The 5727-nt window shown below is 32.7% G+C and overlaps 1 pseudogene; it reads right to left on the minus strand.

Moving 5' to 3' along the window:
- Positions 1-335: 335 nt before the first annotated feature.
- LOC116661798 lies at positions 336-500 on the minus strand (annotated as a pseudogene).
- Between the last annotated feature and the right edge of the window lie 5227 nt (positions 501-5727).

The following is a 5727-nucleotide window of genomic DNA, read 5'->3' on the forward strand; positions in this document are numbered from 1 at the left end:
ATTTTATTTTTGCTAGCATATTCAAAATTAGTGAAACTTCAACTGAGAAGAAATTATATTATATAGTGGTCCATTTTACCATAAATAATGCAAAAATAGACTACAGCACAGAAATGAGATAATTCATGGACAAATTTAAAATGTCTCCTGAGTTCCAACTCAACTTTGTTTGAGTGTGACCCTAAACTTCACATTTATGAAGCTGACATCACTTTCTTCCATAAACTTATCTTCCCTTACCCAACTTCTTATTTTTTATTAATTGTATGGATCTTAAGTTTTAGAGTGTTCTGAGCGTTAGAGTCAACTTCAATTATTCTTTCTCCATGATACTCCACTTTTCATTGGTCACAAAGTTCTGTCAGTTCTTCATTTAAAATATATTTCAGATTATGTTTTATGTAAGATTGCATTGAAAGAAAGTGTTGCTGTTTTTCAATTAGCAATAATCATGCCTTGGATAAACCTCACCGGCTATGATACTGCCACTGTGCAAAGCTTAAGTGTTGCTGTTTTTAAAAGTCTGTAAATGGTGGTATAATAGAAGGGGTGATTGGCTTTGGAGTCAGCCTCCAAGGCACATCATAGCTCTACTACTTTGGACAAATTAATATTTTAATGTCTTCATCCTTTAAATGAAGATAACTTCTTTGTAACATTGTTGTGGATTAAGGTAATTTGCAAATTGAATGGCATTTAGTAGAAGTTCAATATATTTAATTTTTGTTCTGACTTTCCTAAAGAGCACAGACTGGCAAATACTCATTTTTTTCTTCCAGTTTTATTGAGTTATAATTTACACTATATAAGGTTAAGTTGTACAGCATAATGATTTGACTTCAATATATCATGAAGTGATCACCACAGCAAGTTTAGTGAACATGTATTATCTCATATAGATACAAAATTAAAGAAATAGAAAATTTTTTTTTCCTTGTGAGAACTCTTAGGATTTACTCTCTTAACAACTTTTATTATATAACATACAGCAGTGTTAATTATACTTATCATGTTGTACATTACATCCCTAGTACCTATAACTGGACATTTATACCTTTTGAATGCCTTTATCCAATTTCCCCTCTTCTCACTCTCCACCTCTGGTAACCATAAATCTGATCTTTTTTTCTATGAGTTTGTTTTTGAAGTATAATTGACCTACAACACTTTGTGAGTTCCTGTTGCAAAACATAGTGATTCAATATTTCTATATATTTCAAAATGATCACCATGGTAAGTCTGGTTTCCATCTGTCACCAAACAAAGGTATCAGCTAATTACTGACTATATTCGCCACACTGTACATTTCATACCCATGACTCATTTATTTTGCAACTGCAAGTTTGTACCTCTTAATCTCCCTCACTTATTTCTCTCCTCCCTTTATCCCCCTCCCTTTTGGTAACCTTCTGTTTGTTCTTTGTATCTATGACTCTGTTACTGTCTTGTTATGTTCATTCATTTGTTTGTTAGATTCCACATGAAAGTAAAATCAAATAGTATTTGTCTTTTTCTCTCTGATGTATTTCACCTAACCTAATACCTTTCAGGTCCGTCCATGTTGTCTCAAATGGCAAGATTTCATTCTTTTTTATAGCTGAGTAGTATTTCATTGCACATATGTGCCACATCTTCTTTATCCATTCATCTATTGATGGCCACTTAGGTTGCTCCCATATCTTGGCTATTATAAATAATGCTGCCATGAATGTTGGGGTGCATGTATCTTTTTGAATTAGTATTTCTGTTTTCTTCAGATAAATACCCAGGAATAGAATTACTGGATCCTATGATAGTTCTTTTTTTAATTTTTGAAGAACCTCCATGTTTTTCTTAGTGACTGCACCAATATACATTCTCACCACTGCTCGAGGGTTCCCTTTCCTCCACATGCTTGCCAACACTTGTTATTTGTTGTCTCTTTGACAACAGCCATTCTGACAGTTGTGAGATAAATAGCTCATTGTGGTTTTGATTTGCATTTCCCTGATGATTAGTGATATTGGAAGTCTTTTCATGTGATATTGGCCATCTGTATGTTTCCTTGGGAAAAATATCTATTCATATCCTCTGCCCATTTTTTAATTGGGTTTTTTGTTTGTTTGTTTGTTTGTTTTGATGTTAAATTGTGTGAGTTCTTTGTATGTTTTGGATATTAATCTTTAATTGGATATAGCATTTGCAAATATCTCCTCCCATTTAGTAGGTGTGCTTTTAATTTTGTTGATAGTTTCCTTTGCTGTGCAAAAGCTTTTCAGTTTGATATAATCTCAATTGTTTATTTTTGCTTTTGTTTCCCTTGCCAGGGGAAACATAATCTAGAAAAATATTAATTAGACTAATGTCAAAGAGATACTGCCTATGTTTTCTTCTAGAAGTTTTATGATTTCAAGTCTTACATTTAAGTCTTTAAATCATTTTAAATTTATTTTTCTGCATGGCATGAGAAAATAGTCCAGTTTATTTATTTATTTATTTATTTTTGCATGTAGCTGTCCTGTTTTCCCAGCACCATTTATTGAAGAGGCCGTCCATTGCCCAGTGTATATTCTTGCCTCCTTTGTTGTAGACTAATTGCCCATGTAAATGTGGGTTCACTTCTGGGCTTTCTGCTCTGTCCCTTTGATCTGTGTGTCTGTTTGGGGCCAGCACTATGCTGTAGCTTTGTAGTGTGATTTGAAATCAGGGAGCATGATACCTCCAGCTTTTTCTTCTTTCTCAAAACTTTTGGCTACAAAGATCTTTTCTGTTTCCACGCAAATTTTGTAATTTTTGTTCTACTTCTGTGAAAAATGCTATTGGTATTTTGATAGAGATTGCACTGGATCTGTAGATTACCTTGAGTGGTGTGGGAATATAACAATACTAATTCTTCCAGTCCGTGAGTGTGTTACATCTTTCCAACTATTTCTGTTGTCTTCAGGTTCTTTCATAAGCGTCTTACACTTTTCTGTGTACAGGTCTTTTACCGCCTTAGTTAGATTTATTCCTGGGTATTCTTTTTGCTGCAACTCTAAAGGAGATTGTTTTCTTAATTTCTCTTTCTAATAGTTTGTTGTTAGTGTATAGAAATACAACAGATTTCTATATGTTGATTTTGTATCCTGCAACTTTTCTGAATTCATTGATGAGTTCTGGTAGTTTTCTGAATGTATTTTTAGGATTTTCTATGTATATATTATGTCATCTGTCAACAGTGACAGTTTTACTTCTTTCTTTCCAATTTGGATTCCTTTTATTCTTTTCCTTGTCTGGTTGCTGTGGCTAGGACTTAAATAGTATGTTAAATAAAAGTAGTGAGATTGGGCATCCTTGTCTTGTTCCTGATCTAAGAGGAAATGCTATTAGCTTTTCATGATTGAGTATGATGCTAGCTGTGGGCTTGTCATAAATGGTCTTCATTATGTTGAGGTGTGTTCCCTCTGTACCCACTTTGTTGAGAGTTTTTATCATAAAAAGGATGTTAAATTTTGTCAAAACCTTTTTCTGCATCTATTGAGATGACTATGTGTTTTTATTCATCAGGTTGTTAATATGGTGTATCACATTGACTGATTTGCAGATACTCAACCATCCTTGCATCCCTGGATAAACCCCACGTGATCATGGTGTCTGATCTTTTTACTGTATTTAATATTTTGTTGAGGATTTTTGCATCTGTCTTCATCAGTGATATTGACCTGGGTTTTTTTTTTTTCTGATATTTTCATTGGGTTTTGTGTCAGGGTGATGCTGGCTTCTTAGAATGTGTTCAGAAGTGTTCCTTCCTGTGCAGGTTTTGAAATGGTTTGAAAAGGATAGGTGTTAACCTCTCCAAATATTTGGTAGAATTCACTTGTGAAAGCCTTTTGGTCCTGGACTTTTGTTTGTTAGGAGTTTTTTGTTTTTGTTTTTGGTTTTGTTTAGTTTTTTTTTTTAACTAATTCAGTTTCATTAGTTATAATTGATCTGTCCATATTTTTCTCCTGGTTCAGTTTTGGGAGATTGCACATTTCTAGAAATGTTTTCATTTCTTCTAGGTTGTCCATGTTATTGGTATATAGTTGTCGGCAGGAGTTTCTTGTGATCCTTTGTATTTCTGTGGTGTTGTAATTTCCTTTTCATTTCTGACTTTATTGATTTGGGCTCCCTCTTTCTCTCTCTCTCTCTCTTTCTTTTTTTGATAATTCTGGCTAAAGGTTTATCAGTTTTGTTTATCTTCTCAAAGAACCAGCTCTTAGTTTCATTGATTTTTTTTCCATTTTTCTAGTCTTTATTTTGTTTCTGCTCTGTAAATACTAAATTTTTTTTAATCTCCTCAAGTATATCTTCCCAGCTTTAAGGAGGTGTTAAAATTCAAACTTTGTATTTCTTGAGTACTTATTAATTGACATTCTGATTAAACATTAACAATGTTCTTTGGCTGGTCATTTTTATACTTACCATCAGTTGTATAAGCTGCTTTTATTTCCTAGTTACTACTGAGTCTTCTGCATTTCTCTCCCTGCTCAGAATATCAAAATCACAGGTATCAAAATCTTGGCATATCACTTTTGGAATGTTTTACATTCCTGTTTAGGATATTATTAATATTTTATTTTTAACTTTTTTTATTGAGTTACAGTCATTTTACAATGTTGTGTCAAATTATTTATACTTTAAACAGAAGCTTTTTGTTTTTATTTTTGTCCTTGGGTCATTTGGTCTCTGTTGCAAAGATTCAGTGTTAGTGGGAAACAGGCATTTCTTCACTATTATAGTCTTCTGTCCCTAGTTTTAATGAACAACCAAAATATTTTATTGGCTAAGATTCAAGAAATGAATATATAACTGAGTTTGCTTGTGAATAAGTCAGTTAAAATATTTGCATTTTTGTTGTTCCACTTCTAAAAATCTGTATAGATGTCATTTCCTATTTCAGATGTTTGAAGCAAGACATGGTAGGCAGTTGTTATTTGGAAATTTCAAGAGTAAGCCCTGAAATCGTCTCTTTGCAGAAATCTAGAATTGAGAATGTATTTCCCGAATACATATACTTGTTAGTGCCTTGGTTCCTTATTTTGACAACTTTATAGTAGGACTACTGCATTGACCAGAAAAGAATAAGCTGTTTGTTTGGGGGATTTTCTGGTGAATATACTTCTGCAGTGAATCTGCCTAGAGTAAAAGAATGTATAGGTCTCATTTTATTTACAAAACACTGTTAGGTGTAAATGGGACTTTCCAATTGGTTTGACAGTTGTTCAGAACATAAATATTCAGTGTATATAAATTAATTGTTTAAATATTTGACCTTCAAAGTTGTACTCAAACACCTTGATAAAATATTATTAAATAGCAGTTAAAATCACCTAATTCAGGGATCAACAGACTTCTCCTGTAAAGAATCAGACAGTAAATATTTTAGGTATTGTGGGCCATACGCTCTCTGTTGCAAAGACCCAGCTGTGCTATTATAGTGCAAAAGCAGCCAAAGACAGTACATAAACAAATGAGAGTGACACTCAATAAAAGTTTATTTAGAAAAACAAGCAAGAGACTATAATTTGCCAATGAGTTTCAGTTTTAAAATACACTATATATGGGAACTCTGTACTTTCTGTTCAATTTTTCTGTAAACCTAAAACTACTCAAAAAAAAAAAAGTATTACTATTTTTAAAAAGTCCCAGAAAATAAAAATAATTGGGAATCAAGATTAAAACTTCCATGGCATTGCTTGGTTTTCACTGAATGATAATCTACTGGAT

The sequence above is a fragment of the Camelus ferus genome, chromosome 36 (assembly GCF_009834535.1).
Source record: "Camelus ferus isolate YT-003-E chromosome 36, BCGSAC_Cfer_1.0, whole genome shotgun sequence".
Classification (NCBI taxonomy): domain Eukaryota; kingdom Metazoa; phylum Chordata; class Mammalia; order Artiodactyla; family Camelidae; genus Camelus; species Camelus ferus.